Source organism: Centruroides sculpturatus, unplaced genomic scaffold (genome assembly GCF_000671375.1).
Source record: "Centruroides sculpturatus isolate CEXI.00-Female unplaced genomic scaffold, Cexi_2.0 scaffold183, whole genome shotgun sequence".
Classification (NCBI taxonomy): Eukaryota; Metazoa; Arthropoda; class Arachnida; order Scorpiones; family Buthidae; genus Centruroides; species Centruroides sculpturatus.
Window position 1 is genome coordinate 586,176 of NW_019384387.1, and position 17,499 is coordinate 603,674.

The following is a 17,499-nucleotide window of genomic DNA, read 5'->3' on the forward strand; positions in this document are numbered from 1 at the left end:
ATTTTCTGTTAAATTTGCCGTTGGCAAGAAGAATATTAAAGTTATTTTTTACTTTTTAAAAAGAACGTTTTATTAAATATTTATAAGCTTTATAAGTGTTAGAACGTTTTTCCAACCTCTCCCTCCCCTTTTACTGAATTTTAAATGCGCTAGTTAAATTAACCCCTCTTCGTTTTATGAATTTATTTGTTAAATTTTTAGCGAGTTAAGGCTATAAATTTATTATTTTTTAAGGAATTTTAAGGTTTATTTATTTATTTATTGCATTTTTTTCTTATCGAAATATCCTGTTTTCGTCCATTAGACTGGTGATGTGTTTTTGTATCTTCGTTTACTGTGTGATTTCTGTTTATCTTTACTGTATAAAATTATCTAATCCAAGAGAAAATAAATGTAAAACTGCACTTTTTAAATAGAAATTTAAAGAATTTTTGGGGGGTTTTTAGTACCATTTAATCTTTAGTTAAGCCATATCTAACATTAACTAAGCAAATGGTTTCTGTTGGATATGGCTTAATTCGATAGAGGATTTTAGGGATTATTTTATTTTATTTGTTTTTTAAGGATGTAATTCGTAGATAGAAACATAAAAGTGTATTTTTTGTAAAGATTTAATGAATATTTTAAGATAAGAACTCAGATTTTAAGTAATTTAATTGCTGGTTAAGATATATCTGACACTAACCTTTTGCCTAATAACATAGGATTTTAAGGGTTTTTAAGGATATAATCAATTTAAATATATATATGTGTGTAAAGTGTATTTTTTAAGAAAATTCAAAGAATTTTTTTGGTGGTAAGAACTCGATTTTATTACAATTTAATCTCTAGTTAAGGCGTATCTAACAGGAACAGTTTGCCTGGTTGATAGAGAATTTTAGGGATTTTTTTAAGGATTTATTCTACAAATTTAAGTAATTTTTTATATTTTTTTATAAACTAAATCCTTAAAATGCACTTTTTATGAAAAATTCAACAAATATTTTAAGGTAAAAACTCATTTTTCCAGCAATTTAATCGCTGGTTAAGGTGAGTCTGACAGTAAAAATTTGCCTAATGACATACGATTTTAAGGATTTATTCTAATAATATTTTTATAAAAAAAAGTACATAAAAATGCATTTTTTAAGTAAAATTCAAAGATGTATTCTCGAATAAAAAACACAGTTTTAGCCAATTTAATCACTAGCCAACGCGTAACAGGAGCCATTTGCATTGTGATGTAAGACCCTAATAGTGATAAATTTTAGCAGTTTAATTCTAAAAAAAATTTTTTAGATAAATACGAGAGAATAATAAACTTCTATGATGTATTTTTTTAATCAAAATGTAACATGGTAACCGCCCTTAATCCAGAAAATGTATTCAATTCAATGTATAAAGAAGGGCGAGTTGCCTTTGGATGCTTGGGGGATGCTGACAATAAAAATTGCTATTTAAATATTTTATCACTAGAATAATTAAACTAAAGTGGGGATATGTGGTTTGTGAAGTGCAATGCCCTTTACCAACTATTGACTTGCCGCTTTGGAAGGCTCTTTTGTGTAATTTATAAGGCTCTACATCGTTTGTCAACACATTGTTTCGTTGATTTCATACATTTCCATCCCTGTTCTACACTTAAAGGGGGTTGTAAGTTGACTTAAAGTCGAGAAAATGTTAAAGAAACACTTCTGGCTCGTGTGTATGAAAACAATAATGTGGTATACAGGTACGAAGATTGATGACCTTTCAACTTTGACACGGAAATTTAACGTTTTCTTTTTTTTGGAGATTTTTTTTAAAATTTAAAATATGTTTTTTATGTATAAATTGTTAGTAAAATTTATTTTATGCGTTGAAATTGCAATTTTTTTTCTTTAAAATTTAATTATTTGTTCATCGATTGTTGATTAATTAATAAACTGTAGGCTTTTAATTCATTGTCAATGGTAGAATGTTAGCTATAATTGTCAGAATTTATTTTATCGGCAATAATTTGTAATTTACAATTGTTGAATTATGCTTTATTATTTTCGACTATGTGAGCATACGTTCCATTCGTTAGCTATTGTAGAAAGGCTCGTTCTAACGGTTGTGACTATGTAAAGGCTCGTTCTAACTGTCGTGACCATGTAAAGGCTCGTTCTAACGGTCATGACCATGTAAAGGCTCATTCTAACGGTCGTGACCATGTAAAGGCTCATCAGTGGCGTGTCATCCATGAAAGTTGTCTCTTGTATTTTCTAAAATATAAATACATATTGTGCGATTATTTTCAAATTTTAACGTACTTTGAATTGCTTAATATTAATATTTTATTATAACCGTATTACGTATATTATTACAAATTTTTATACATGTGAAAAACAATGATAAGATTGCTATTGTATATTCCAATATAAATTCATATATGCATATTCCAAACGGAAGCGGTTTATTGTCGAATACGAAACAGCTTCTACGTCCAAAATATTTAAATCGTGTAAAGCAGCTGATTACAGGCATTTGCACATGCAAACTTTACAGTGCACCAACCTCTAGCTGTTTAGCTGGTGGATGTTTAGCTACACATCAAAAATGTCGTATAACGCTTCCAACGATTTCGTCCATTAACCACTGGTAGGGAGTTATTTGACTAAGGGCATTGTTTTAACATAAAATCTTTATTTTTTAAATCTTATTTTTATGTACGGTTTCTTTACAAAGTGTGAAATCCCGGAAATAGTCCATAATTAAAAAGGAAATGTATATATTTTATTAAATTAAACCATCGAGAAAACAAGTAATATAAGTATCGAGACGGCGACACCGAACTTTGACATCGTCGCTCATAAAGAATACAGGGAAAATAATATTTAGAATAAAAGAAAATAAAAAGGGGGGAATTGTGTTTAAAACTTAAAAAGCAATAAGAAAAAGAAAGCAATATGAGCGCGGGTGTCTTAGTCATCGATGAATCGCGATCAGAGTCGAGAGGATGGCGTCGGATAAACCATCGCGGGCAGACCTTTGACCTCACGACCTGGTCTCAAATTCTACCTCGAGACAAAGCTGGACCAATCGGAAAAGAAATTGAGAACGAAAAATTATATAAGACCTATTGTCCAAAGACAAAGGTTCACACTGTTAGTTCATTCGTTCCATAAAACACCGAGGCTCATTCTAACGGTTGTGACTACGTAAAGGCTTTTCGTATCAATCGTTATTTGTAGAAAGGCACATATAAATTTCATACATTTTTTCAATAAATTTATAAAGTTTCATCCAAAAATAAAAAAAATAACATAAAATTCGTCATAAACGTGCATAAACGTAACCATAAAATATAACTTTATAACTCCATAAAAAAATTCGAAAAAAATTACTAAAAAATCCAATAAATTTCAAATTATTTAGGAACGTAATTTTTTGAGAATTGTTGCATATTTACATGCAACAATTTCACTGCAAAACTCTGGTAAATTTAAGAAATAATTCGATTCATTTAAGCTTACTTTATTGACTTTATATATAGGCTATATATATACTTTTATCTATTAAAATAAGGGGATATAGACGGATAAAACTTGCATTTTTTTAAAGCAAAATATGAGTTTCTACTGTATAAATTTCTCTAAAATGTCATCTACTTCCGTTCTCCTACTCTGCGGGCGTCTAATGACGTCCCAGAGGATGCAAAGGATATCCAGGATGTCACGTGACAAAATGCGTTTTTTTAGAAGTTTGTATTCGTATTTATGGAAAAATCGCATTTAAAAACCCGTAAAAAAATTATTCTTTAAGTTATTTGAAATTCAAAATTCAAAATATAAATATTTTTTTTGAATTTTATGTAAATAAATATACATTTTTCTGGTGGATTTTTTTTTGTACAGGGAAATCTCAAAATCTAAAGTAAATAATCAATTTTATGCATTTGTAATGTATTTTTTTTTTTGTTTTGTCTTTTTTTAAGGTATTTTTCTCGTTGAATTTTCTGACAATTTAATGTGATTTTTAAGTGAAAAATCACTTCCAATTTGTGAAATTCCACTTGGTTTTTTAAAAAATCGAATATTCGGTAATTACAATGTAAAATTTATAAATTTTATGTAATTTTTTCCTTTGTTTTATGTGAAATTTCGGTAATATTTCGATAAAATATTCTGATCTTTATGCGTTTTTGATGTGATTGTGTTTTATAAGCAAAAAAAAAAAAAATTGTTAAATTCTTAAAATTTCAATTTCACTTTATTTTTCATCGATTATTTTGAATTTGATGTGATTTTTGTATAGAATTGTGAAATTTATCTGAAATTTAAATAATATTTAACCATAAATTTCAATGCGATTTTTAGCATAAATTTGTAAATTTCATAAAAATTCACCAAAAAGCTGAGAAAAAATTTCTTAAATTATACAGAAACAGCTTCTAAACATTACCAAAACTCTTCCAAAGACTTAAATTATCGAAATAAATCCCCAGAATTCATTAAATTTATACTAAACATCCAAAATTATGCGACAAATATCTATCAAAATTCACTAAAAATCCTTAAATCATAAAAATAAATCCCTGAAATTCATTAAAATTCCCTAAAAATCCTTAAATCATAAAAATAAATCTTTAATAATCATGAAAAATACCTAAAAATCTTTAAATCATAAAAAATAAATCCCTAATATTCATGAAAAATCCCTAAAAATCCTTAAATCATAAAACTAAATCTTTAATAATCATGAAAAATCCCTAAAAATCCTTAAATAATAAAAATAAATCCCTAATATTCATGAAAAATCCCTAAAAATCCTTAAATCATAAAAAATAAATCCCTAATATTCATAAAAAATCCCTAAAATCGTTAAATTATAAAAATAAATCCCTAAAATTTATGGAAATTCCATAAATATTGATTTATTTCTTATTTTAAAGCAAAAAACAACGTTAAATTCACAAAAAATTCATTCTCATCTCATTGCATTTTCTATGGTAACTTTATCGTAAAATAAATTAAATTAAAGTTTATTTGGTTAAAATATATATATATATAAATTTANTAATGCTCTAAAAATATATTATTTTAAATTAATATCTCGTCTTAACGACAATGAAAACTTAAAAATTGTCATAAATCATGAATAAATTGTTGAAAAATGTGTTTTTAGAATGATCACATCAGTAGAAAATCCTCATAGAAGATCCTTAAAAAAATAAGTTTAATTAGTTTTTTGATGGTTTGAATTAGATTTAAAGTTGTTAAAATATGTAATGAACTTCTAAAATTCTTTAAATTGTATGGCTTTTAACAAATTAGTTGCTCATCTTCAGTGGGCTTCATAATACAGAACACTACAATTATCTTGAAAAAAAAAGGGAAATAATCACTTACCTAAGATTTTTTAATGTAATTTTAAGAAGAAAAACATACATTCACACAAATCCTACATGTTCTCTGACTAATTTCTCTTACATATACTCAATTCTCATATATAACCATGCACATACTTCCTTTCTAAGCTTAGTGACAACATCTCCTTGTTCAGAAAAACTAGATTTAATGAACCGTATACACGTTTGAAACTACATTTCATACAGTTCCTGTTTATAATACCTAGTATCAGATTAAATCCTTAAAATTATATTTTGCGCTTAACATAACATATAATTGTTATGCATACAGACTGATTATAAACTTATCCAACCGTAATCATTAACTATTAACCCAAATTAACTGTAGAAACCGTGCAAAATCAGCAATAATTTCGTTAAATCTACACGCATCGATAGAACTAACTCGTTGCATGCAACCGACTAACTTGATTCATTTCAAGAGCGAATATCTCTCATAAAATTTATGTAAAATGATTGTATACGTTCTAAACTAAATATCTAATCGATAAATTAAGATATAAACCAATAAAAATTGTTTTTATAACTAAATTTAGCCTCTAAATGTATGAGGAGTGATACATGTTACTGTGTAACACGATGCTGTAACCACGTTTTAGTTACGTTTTGACATATTAATGACACATTTCTAGAGAAAATAAAGAAGAAATAAACATTCTAGTGTCATTTCCTATCAATTAAATAAGTTTTTTTAGTGTTAAAGATTCATTTACATCCCATTAAATGTGTAGTTTTGAGAGGCTTTTTTTTGCTTTAAAATCCTTAAAAATTTTACTAAAATTATTTTTATTTATAAATTTTAAAGCTTAAAATTTAAAAAAAAATTATGTTTTTTTTATATTTTAAACATTAATTAAGACCCTTTTTAAATAAACATTTTGCATATGCTTTACATATTATATTACTTCATAAACATGTAAATGTTTTTCTTTTCCTCTCTTGCTTGTACTCCAGTTTAATATTTTATGTAATTTATGTGCCATTAAGTGTGTTTTAACGTAAATTATTATTTAAATTAATTAAATTTTAACGTTAATTATGTTAAGTTTATTTATTTTACTGTACTTAATTTGGTGAAGTTTGTTTTAACCTTTATCTGCTTGAATCTGGCCTGTTTTTTTAAGTGAATTTCTATTTAACTTTTAATGAAATTTTGTTAAAAAGCCAAAATAATTAAAATTTATATTATTGTTTATTAATTAATACAAAAATCTTACGTCTATAAAGGTCCTAAAGCAATTTATAAGTCCTTAAACTTGCCTTTCTTTACCCATTTAGTCTTGAAGCTCCTTGTATTTTTCATGTTTACGTATTCAAATACATATTTGAGCCTGATTTTCCTGTATTTTTAAGTATTCTAGACTATAAAATAGACATAATTCATTAAAAACACATTAAAATCGTATCAAAATTCATAATTTTGAACGTCTATAAGTGTACTTTCAAGCTCTGTTCAATTGACTCTATTCAAGAAAATAATGTTGTTGTAAGGAATATAGATCCTATTCTTCGTTAAATAATTGTTATACTGTAAGAACACCTTCTCGTCTAGAGATTTCTACGAAAGTTTAAAGGTCAAGAACATGTTTAAGAACTAATTAAACACCTTAAAATATCATTAATCAATTTAACTTATGTAAAATATCCATTTAAAACTCACTAATCCCTGTAGAATAATGTGGAGACGAGCTAAAAAGAGAGAGAGAGAGAGAGAGAGAGGAGAGAGAGAAAAACGTAACAAAATTATCTTCTTAAGCAATAAATATAATAAATTATCAGTAAAATAATCAAGAGATAATTGCTTTTTGTAAAAAGTAATTTTCTTCAATTTAAACTTAATCATTTATTATTTGAAAAAAGAAAACAAAATAATAATAAAAAAATATATATATATATTTTATAATTTAATTTAAGTAAATGAATTACCTTTATTATTAAACTTAAAATGGTGAAGAGGATGAAGTGGAGGAGAATGAAGAAGAAAAGGGAGGGGGGAAAATGTTCGAGTTCTCTTGAAGAAATTCGTACTAATTTATTTCATTTTTTATTCATTTATTTATATATTTTACACGTTTATATTATTTTTATACATTATATAATCATTCAAATCCCTTTATGAATGGAATAAAATCATATTTTTTTAGTAGTACTTTAATAACAGTAAAATTGTATGGTTTGAGTGATTTTTTTCTCAATATATTGTAATTTTTATGCCAATTAGTTGTGTTCTTACAGAAATTATTGCAATTTTTGATTAGAATTAATAGAATTTTTCGTAAGATAATGATTTTAATGACAATATGATGTGATTTTTACTCAAAAATCACATCATATTTACATAAATATCGCTCTCGTCTTAAATTTTTTTTAAACATATCTCTAATAATTTTATACCTTACAAGAGTGTATACATTCTTACGTGATTAGGATAAAGAATATTTATTATTTTTATAGTTTTATTAGAGTTTATTGAACGTGGAAGACGTGTTGACGATTGGGATCATGTGCATACCAGCTGGGGTTGTAACTCGTGTCCGGGTTTCTGCCCTTAGAGGTCAATACCATGCTGACTTTTAACGTCTATATGATGTTCAACATCTGTATTTTCTCATTATTTCTGTTGAAATTTTAATTTTTTCCCCCCATTTCTCTACGTCTTTATCCTCTCCACAGTTAGATTTTTTGTTGTATCTTTCTCCTTCTCTTCCTTGAATTTCTTTTTTTCACTAAATTAAACCAAATTAATGCTTTAAAAATATATTATTTTAAATTAATATCTCGTCTTAACGACAATAAAAACTTGATTTATGACAATAAAAATTGTCATAAATCATGAATAAATTGTTGAAAAATGTGTTTTTAGAATGATCACATCAGTAGAAAATCCTCATAGAAGATCCTTAAAAAAATAAGTTTAATTAGTTTTTTGATGGTTTGAATTAGATTTAAAGTTGTTAAAATATGTAATGAACTTCTAAAATTCTTTAAATTGTATGGCTTTTAACAAATTAGTTGCTCATCTTCAGTGGGCTTCATAATACAGAACACTACAATTATCTTGAAAAAAAAAGGGAAATAATCACTTACCTAAGATTTTTTAATGTAATTTTAAGAAGAAAAACATACATTCACACAAATCCTACATGTTCTCTGACTAATTTCTCTTACATATACTCAATTCTCATACATAACCATGCACATACTTCCTTTCTAAGCTTAGTGACAACATCTCCTTGTTCAGAAAAACTAGATTTAATGAACCGTATACACGTTTGAAACTACATTTCATACAGTTCCTGTTTATAATACCCTACACATGAATCTATATTCTACACCATTCTTCAACTTTTACACGAATTTTCCGTTTCGTCAGCTTCTCCCAATCCTTCATCATTTGACTTCATCTTTCATTCTTCCCTATGTACTGTATACATCGATTTAGATCATTTTTCACGCTATCCAAATCCCGAAACCAGAAAGAATTTTAAATAGTTTAATTTCTGACACTGTCCACAGGCAGTAGATCACACCCCTCTACCGTTCTCTCCCTGTGCACAGATGTAGTAAATTTCACAACAGATATTCCCAAGTGGGGGGAGAGAGTGAGAGAGAGAGAGAGAGAGAGATGCTGAATGTGTGTGGTGTCCGTCTGGACTAATCGATAACTACAAAGTGCATCTACTTCTCCCCTCGTATATGCGTCACATAATTTCTGATGATCCTGTACAGTCGAGATAGGTGTTAATGGCGTAGATAGGAGGCCAAGTTTAAGATACAAGATGCCACTCAAGTGGGATAAAATTGCACTGAGGAGGGAAAGAGGGTTTGAACCGAGTTTTATCATGAAAATTAATGATAAAAGTAGTTTCTTCTGTGTGAAAAAAATGCAAAATATCCTCAGGTATATCTCTCTTATGGGTTATAATTCATAGACGGTGTTTATATCCCTTTGTTATATTGGTGTTTGGATTTCTGTAATAGATAAACTTTTTACAAGTTTCTATACTTAAAAAAGGGATCTTAAAATCCTTTAAACACTTAAATATCTTGATAAATTTTACGTATAAACTCTTGAAATTGTATAGAAGATCCATTAAAGTTATATAAAAAAGAATGAATTGGTGAAGATTTCATGTGAAAAGTTCTCTATAAAATCGCATAAATGTATTAAAATCTTCCTAGAAATCATTAAATTTTCTAAAATTCTTTCCTATAATCCCTTAAATCTGCTGTAAACGTCTAAAACTTGCTGTAAATTTCCTTAAAATGCTATATAATTTCCAAAATATCTAATCTTCCTAAATTTCTTTAAAATTAAAATCTATATATCTATAAAATCTAAGTTTCCCTAAATTCACCTAAGGCAAAACCATAAAAATCTAAAATTCTTAATTAAAACCCTAAAAATTCCTTAAAACCTTAAAAAATGCCCACAAAAAAATCTTAAATTTTTTAAAACGCCTTTAAGAAAAGAACTGAAAAATCTTTATTTAAAATATCCCTAAAAATAAGGTTTAAACTTTAAAAAAAATTCCAGAAAATCTCTAAAATTTCCATCAGTAAGATCAGCAAAAAGGATCCAAAGAAATTTCATAAAATCCCCTAAAATTCAGCGAAAAACCTCCAAAAAAAATCCCTAAGAAAAAGAAGAATGTTTGGGAAATTCTTGATTGGGCGGAGTTCTTAAACTTTAAATATTTATTAGGGGAATTGTTTTTCTGACAATAGCAGAAGCGACCAATCGATAAAATCCCCTGAATAATGACGTCTGTTGGTAACAATCATCTGTAAATACTCAAAAAATGCACTTCAATTCAATTATTATTTGCGAATTTTTTCCTTTTCGTTTCCAAATTCAATTTGATTTTTTTGATTTTTCACTCCAAAAATATCAAAAATTTATCTTTACTCTTTAATTTCACATAGAAATTTGCCTTAAGTTCTACGAATATATCCCTAAAATTCACTAAAATTCCATTTTAGGGATATTTATTTAGTGAATTTTAGGGATATTAGGGAAGTTTTGCGTGACTAATTTAGGGATTTTAAAATCCCTAAATTATTCACGCAAAACTTTAAACCCCAAAAAATTCGTAAATTATTCAAGTAAACCTCTAAAATCTACCAAAAAAAATCCCTAAATTATTTACGTAAACCTCTGAAAACCATCCAAAAATGCTTAAATTATTCATTTTAATCTCTAATTTTACTAGAAATTAACCAAATTTTTCGAATAATCCTATAAATTTCACTGAAAATCCTTAAAATTGTTTGTATAAATCTAAAGTTCGTCAAAATTTTTCATATAAACTACTAAAATTTACCGAAAAAACTACCAAAAGTTTTTAAAATTGCCAAATAATTCTTAAATTATTCACTTAAAGCTCTAAATCTTCCAAAATATCCTAAATTTGTGCTTACAAATTTCAAAAAAATTCTCCAAACTCGTCTACATAAGCTTCTTAAATTCGTCCAAAAACTCAGAAATTAACCCCATAAGTCTGTAAAATTAATTAAAAAATCCTAAAATTATTCATCTATAACTATAAAATTCATCAAAAATATAGTGTAAAACCACTAAAATTTGCCAAAAATACCACTAAGAAACTGTTGCAAATCTCTTAAAATCCTTGGAAATTTCCTTAAACGTTAATTATCAAAAGTAATTTTTCATTTAATTCTCCATTTTCTTGATTGATTTTACTGTTATTAGAACGAATAAACTTAATTTTTGATGCAAAAAAAGGAAAAAATGCACTTTTTCTTCTCTTATTTTACTAATTAACATCTTTTTCTGGATTTATTCTTTGACTTTTGCTCATCTTCCGCATCTCTAATTAAACTTTCATCTTTTTTTTTCTCCTTGCTTTAACTCCTGTTAAAAGATGTTTTTCTCCTTATTTTCTTACGATTAAGCTTTTGTTTTGTCTCGAAATTTCCCATTAAAATCTCCTAAAATTTAATGAAATAAATGTCTAAATCCCCTAAATTATACTAAGAGGAATCTAGAATCCATTAAAATCCTAAAAATTCATCGAAAATATCTCGAAGACTTAATAAAAATACACTAAAATTTCTTAATAAATCTTTAAATTTCAATGAAAATTTACTTTAAAAGCTTTAAATTATAAAAATGTATACCTAAAAGCTACTAAAAATCTATCCAAAAAATGTTAAATTATACGAAAAAACCTCCAAAATTCGTCAAAAAATTCCCCAAAAAGTCTTAAATTATATGAAATAAATCCTAAAATCAATTAAAATTCTATTAAAAATCCTCCAAAAAGGTCTTTAAATTATTAAAATAAACCGTTAAAATCTAAAAAATCTATTAAAAATAAAATAAAACTAGTAAAATTTTCTTAAAAGTAAATTGTCAAAGATGATTTCCTATAAAATGACCTCATTTTTCTCTTCATTTACCTGATTAACATCCTCCTCTTCTTCCTCTTCTTTCTTTTTCTAAATGAAAGTGAAAGGAGGAATTAGTTTCTTCTTAAGAGATGAGAAAAGGAGAAATTCCTACACTCGATTTTCTCATTTGTCTGATCGAGAACTTCTTTTTTTTTTTCCTTCTTAACTTTTGTTTCAATTTGTACAGATTAACTTCACTAATTAACTTCAACTTCCATACCTTTTATTTTTCCATACAGTACAACTATTATTTATCTTCTTATAAAAATAGAAAATTTTAGATATAATTGTTTATAATACCCTACACATGAATCTATATTCTACACCATTCTTCAACTTTTACACGAATTTTCCGTTTCGTCAGCTTTTCCCAATCCTTCATCATTTGACTTCATCTTTCATTCTTCCCTATGTACTGTATACATCGATTTAGATCATTTTTCACGCTATCCAAATCCCGAAACCAGAAAGAATTTTAAATAGTTTAATTTCTGACACTGTCCACAGGCAGTAGATCACACCCCTCTACCGTTCTCTCCCTGTGCACAGATGTAGTAAATTTCACAACAGATATTCCCAAGTGGGGGGAGAGAGTGAGAGAGAGAGAGAGAGAGAGATGCTGAATGTGTGTGGTGTCCGTCTGGACTAATCGATAACTACAAAGTGCATCTACTTCTCCCCTCGTATATGCGTCACATAATTTCTGATGATCCTGTACAGTCGAGATAGGTGTTAATGGCGTAGATAGGAGGCCAAGTTTAAGATACAAGATGCCACTCAAGTGGGATAAAATTGCACTGAAGAGGGAAAGAGGGTTTGAACCGAGTTTTATCATGAAAATTAATGATAAAAGTAGTTTCTTCTGTGTGAAAAAAATGCAAAATATCCTCAGGTATATCTCTCTTATGGGTTATAATTCATAGACGGTGTTTATATCCCTTTGTTATATTGGTGTTTGGATTTCTGTAATAGATAAACTTTTTACAAGTTTCTATACTTAAAAAAGGGATCTTAAAATCCTTTAAACACTTAAATATCTTGATAAATTTTACGTATAAACTCTTGAAATTGTATAGAAGATCCATTAAAGTTATATAAAAAAGAATGAATTGGTGAAGATTTCATGTGAAAAGTTCTCTATAAAATCGCATAAATGTATTAAAATCTTCCTAGAAATCATTAAATTTTCTAAAATTCTTTCCTATAATCCCTTAAATCTGCTGTAAACGTCTAAAACTTGCTGTAAATTTCCTTAAAATGCTATATAATTTCCAAAATATCTAATCTTCCTAAATTTCTTTAAAATTAAAATCTATATATCTATAAAATCTAAGTTTCCCTAAATTCACCTAAGGCAAAACCATAAAAATCTAAAATTCTTAATTAAAACCCTAAAAATTCCTTAAAACCTTAAAAAATGCCCACAAAAAAATCTTAAATTTTTTAAAACGCCTTTAAGAAAAGAACTGAAAAATCTTTATTTAAAATATCCCTAAAAATAAGGTTTAAACTTTAAAAAAAATTCCAGAAAATCTCTAAAATTTCCATCAGTAAGATCAGCAAAAAGGATCCAAAGAAATTTCATAAAATCCCCTAAAATTCAGCGAAAAACCTCCAAAAAAAATCCCTAAGAAAAAGAAGAATGTTTGGGAAATTCTTGATTGGGCGGAGTTCTTAAACTTTAAATATTTATTAGGGGAATTGTTTTTCTGACAATAGCAGAAGCGACCAATCGATAAAATCCCCTGAATAATGACGTCTGTTGGTAACAATCATCTGTAAATACTCAAAAAATGCACTTCAATTCAATTATTATTTGCGAATTTTTTCCTTTTCGTTTCCAAATTCAATTTGATTTTTTTGATTTTTCACTCCAAAAATATCAAAAATTTATCTTTACTCTTTAATTTCACATAGAAATTTGCCTTAAGTTCTACGAATATATCCCTAAAATTCACTAAAATTCCATTTTAGGGATATTTATTTAGTGAATTTTAGGGATATTAGGGAAGTTTTGCGTGACTAATTTAGGGATTTTAAAATCCCTAAATTATTCACGCAAAACTTTAAACCCCAAAAAATTCGTAAATTATTCAAGTAAACCTCTAAAATCTACCAAAAAAAATCCCTAAATTATTTACGTAAACCTCTGAAAACCATCCAAAAATGCTTAAATTATTCATTTTAATCTCTAATTTTACTAGAAATTAACCAAATTTTTCGAATAATCCTATAAATTTCACTGAAAATCCTTAAAATTGTTTGTATAAATCTAAAGTTCGTCAAAATTTTTCATATAAACTACTAAAATTTACCGAAAAAACTACCAAAAGTTTTTAAAATTGCCAAATAATTCTTAAATTATTCACTTAAAGCTCTAAATCTTCCAAAATATCCTAAATTTGTGCTTACAAATTTCAAAAAAATTCTCCAAACTCGTCTACATAAGCTTCTTAAATTCGTCCAAAAACTCAGAAATTAACCCCATAAGTCTGTAAAATTAATTAAAAAATCCTAAAATTATTCATCTATAACTATAAAATTCATCAAAAATATAGTGTAAAACCACTAAAATTTGCCAAAAATACCACTAAGAAACTGTTGCAAATCTCTTAAAATCCTTGGAAATTTCCTTAAACGTTAATTATCAAAAGTAATTTTTCATTTAATTCTCCATTTTCTTGATTGATTTTACTGTTATTAGAACGAATAAACTTAATTTTTGATGCAAAAAAAGGAAAAAATGCACTTTTTCTTCTCTTATTTGACTAATTAACATCTTTTTCTGGATTTATTCTTTGACTTTTGCTCATCTTCCGCATCTCTAATTAAACTTTCATCTTTTTTTTTCTCCTTGCTTTAACTCCTGTTAAAAGATGTTTTTCTCCTTATTTTCTTACGATTAAGCTTTTGTTTTGTCTCGAAATTTCCCATTAAAATCTCCTAAAATTTAATGAAATAAATGTCTAAATCCCCTAAATTATACTAAGAGGAATCTAGAATCCATTAAAATCCTAAAAATTCATCGAAAATATCTCGAAGACTTAATAAAAATACACTAAAATTTCTTAATAAATCTTTAAATTTCAATGAAAATTTACTTTAAAAGCTTTAAATTATAAAAATGTATACCTAAAAGCTACTAAAAATCTATCCAAAAAATGTTAAATTATACGAAAAAACCTCCAAAATTCGTCAAAAAATTCCCCAAAAAGTCTTAAATTATATGAAATAAATCCTAAAATCAATTAAAATTCTATTAAAAATCCTCCAAAAAGGTCTTTAAATTATTAAAATAAACCGTTAAAATCTAAAAAATCTATTAAAAATAAAATAAAACTAGTAAAATTTTCTTAAAAGTAAATTGTCAAAGATGATTTCCTATAAAATGACCTCATTTTTCTCTTCATTTACCTGATTAACATCCTCCTCTTCTTCCTCTTCTTTCTTTTTCTAAATGAAAGTGAAAGGAGGAATTAGTTTCTTCTTAAGAGATGAGAAAAGGAGAAATTCCTACACTCGATTTTCTCATTTGTCTGATCGAGAACTTCTTTTTTTTTTTCCTTCTTAACTTTTGTTTCAATTTGTACAGATTAACTTCACTAATTAACTTCAACTTCCATACCTTTTATTTTTCCATACAGTACAACTATTATTTATCTTCTTATAAAAATAGAAAATTTTAGATATAATTCCTGTAAATCTTTTAAAAAATCCAGGAAGAATTACTGGAAATCTTGAGAAATCCTTACAACAATCTTATAAATTCTGAAAATCTTAAAAAAAATTACGTCAAAATCCTGAAATTTTTATAAAGAATTCACTATGAAATCCTTATAAAACTTTAAAAATTCAGACGTGAATCCTTAAACATTCTTCAAATCCTAAAAAATTCTGGAAAATGTTCGTCAAATCCTTAAAGTGTTAAAAATTCTCTAAGATGCTGTAAAACGGAATAAAAAGTACTCTAAGATGCCGTGGAGCAAGGATAAAAAAAATTCTGTAATATGTTGTTGGGTAGATCCTTAAAAATCCTGTTCATTTAGATCTTTTCACATTTTAAAGCTTTCTTCTAATTCTTACAGACTTACAGATTTAATAGGATCTTTTCCTACTTCCTTTTCTCTTGCATCCTCTAATATCTAGTCAGCTTTCTTTTTTATTTTTCTTTCTCACTTCTCCGATAATTCCTTTTAAACTTTATTTTTTACCATTAAATACTTCATTTATCTAATTTTTCCTAAATATTCCTACAAATGATCTCTTCGCTCACTTAACTAATATCCTAATCTTTATCTCTACCGTTTTCCTATATGTTTTCCAATTCCTATACGTTTTATTCTTTTCCTTTTCTTCCTTAGAATTTTTTTTCTTATTTTTTTAAACAAATCTTCTTAATTAATTTCTCTCCTATAAAGCCTTAATCTTCTTTATCCTTTCACTTCAAGCAAATTCCACTTCTCTTCTTAACTTCTTAACTAACTTTTCCTATTTTTTCTTAAACTTTATAGTTAATTTCTCGTTCCTTTACATTCTTCTGATGATTTTACACAGTTTTAATTTCTCCTGTAGGCGATAGTTATTATTATTTTCCTTCGTTACTCATAAAGAATCAAAATTAATAAGGTTTATGATCATGACTGTTAATTCCTAGAGATAGTTTTATAGCTTCTATTTCTTCACGATTTTTCCCTATTTTCAATGTTATTTACTGTTTTTTCCCTGTTAAACTGTTACTTTTTCCCTAAAACATTCCATAGATCCGAAAACTCAATAACAGAAGCTAGATTTTTTCTCTCTCCAAGGATAAACTGCTTTCAGATTACTCTTGAAGCAGAATTAAAATATTCGAAAATGATATAAAACAAGGAGAAAGGATGCTCTAAGCTGTTCAGAACAAGGATAAACGATTCCTTAAGCTGCCGAGAGCAAAGGTAAAGGAATCCCTAAGCTTTGGAACAAGACCAAAAATATTCTAATATGCTTTGAAATGCTTTATTACAAGGATAAAAATATTCCAAGATGCTACAGAGTAGAATAAAATATGCTCTAGATGCTGTGGATCAATAATAAAAATTATATGCCGTGAAACAAAAATTAAAAAACTGTGGAAGAAGGATAAATAATCTCTCAAATGATGCGGAGCAAGAATAAGAACTTGTCTAAGATGCTTGTGGAACAAGGATAAAAATTGTGTAAGATGCCGTAGAAAAGGATAAAAATATTCAAAGATGTTGTAGAGCATTTGAATTAAAATATTTTTGGCGAATTTCCATTTTATTCTGGAGAAATTGGACTAGTTACAGGATGATGATACGACATAAAGTGATGTATAAGCACACAAGTACACAATGGGTAGAATAAGTTTAATCCTGTGGCGGTAATTGCATTGTTATCCACATTGCTAATTGCTACAGGCAAACAACTTGATCAATAAATCTGTTCAATTTAATTTCCTGCGATAACCTAGAACTTTCCTTTAATGCTTTTCTTTCTCATCTTTCATTTTTCATTTATTTTCTAAGCATCTGAAACTATTTATTTTCTCCTGGAATTTCAAATTTTTTTAGATTATTTTCCTTTTACTTTCGTTAATTTTATTGAGTTTTTCCATTATTTATTAATTAAATCTGTAATTATTTTAATATTTAGCGCTTCTTTCCCCATTTTACAATTGGTTAAAATTTTATTTTTCTCTCCCTAATCCGTATTTC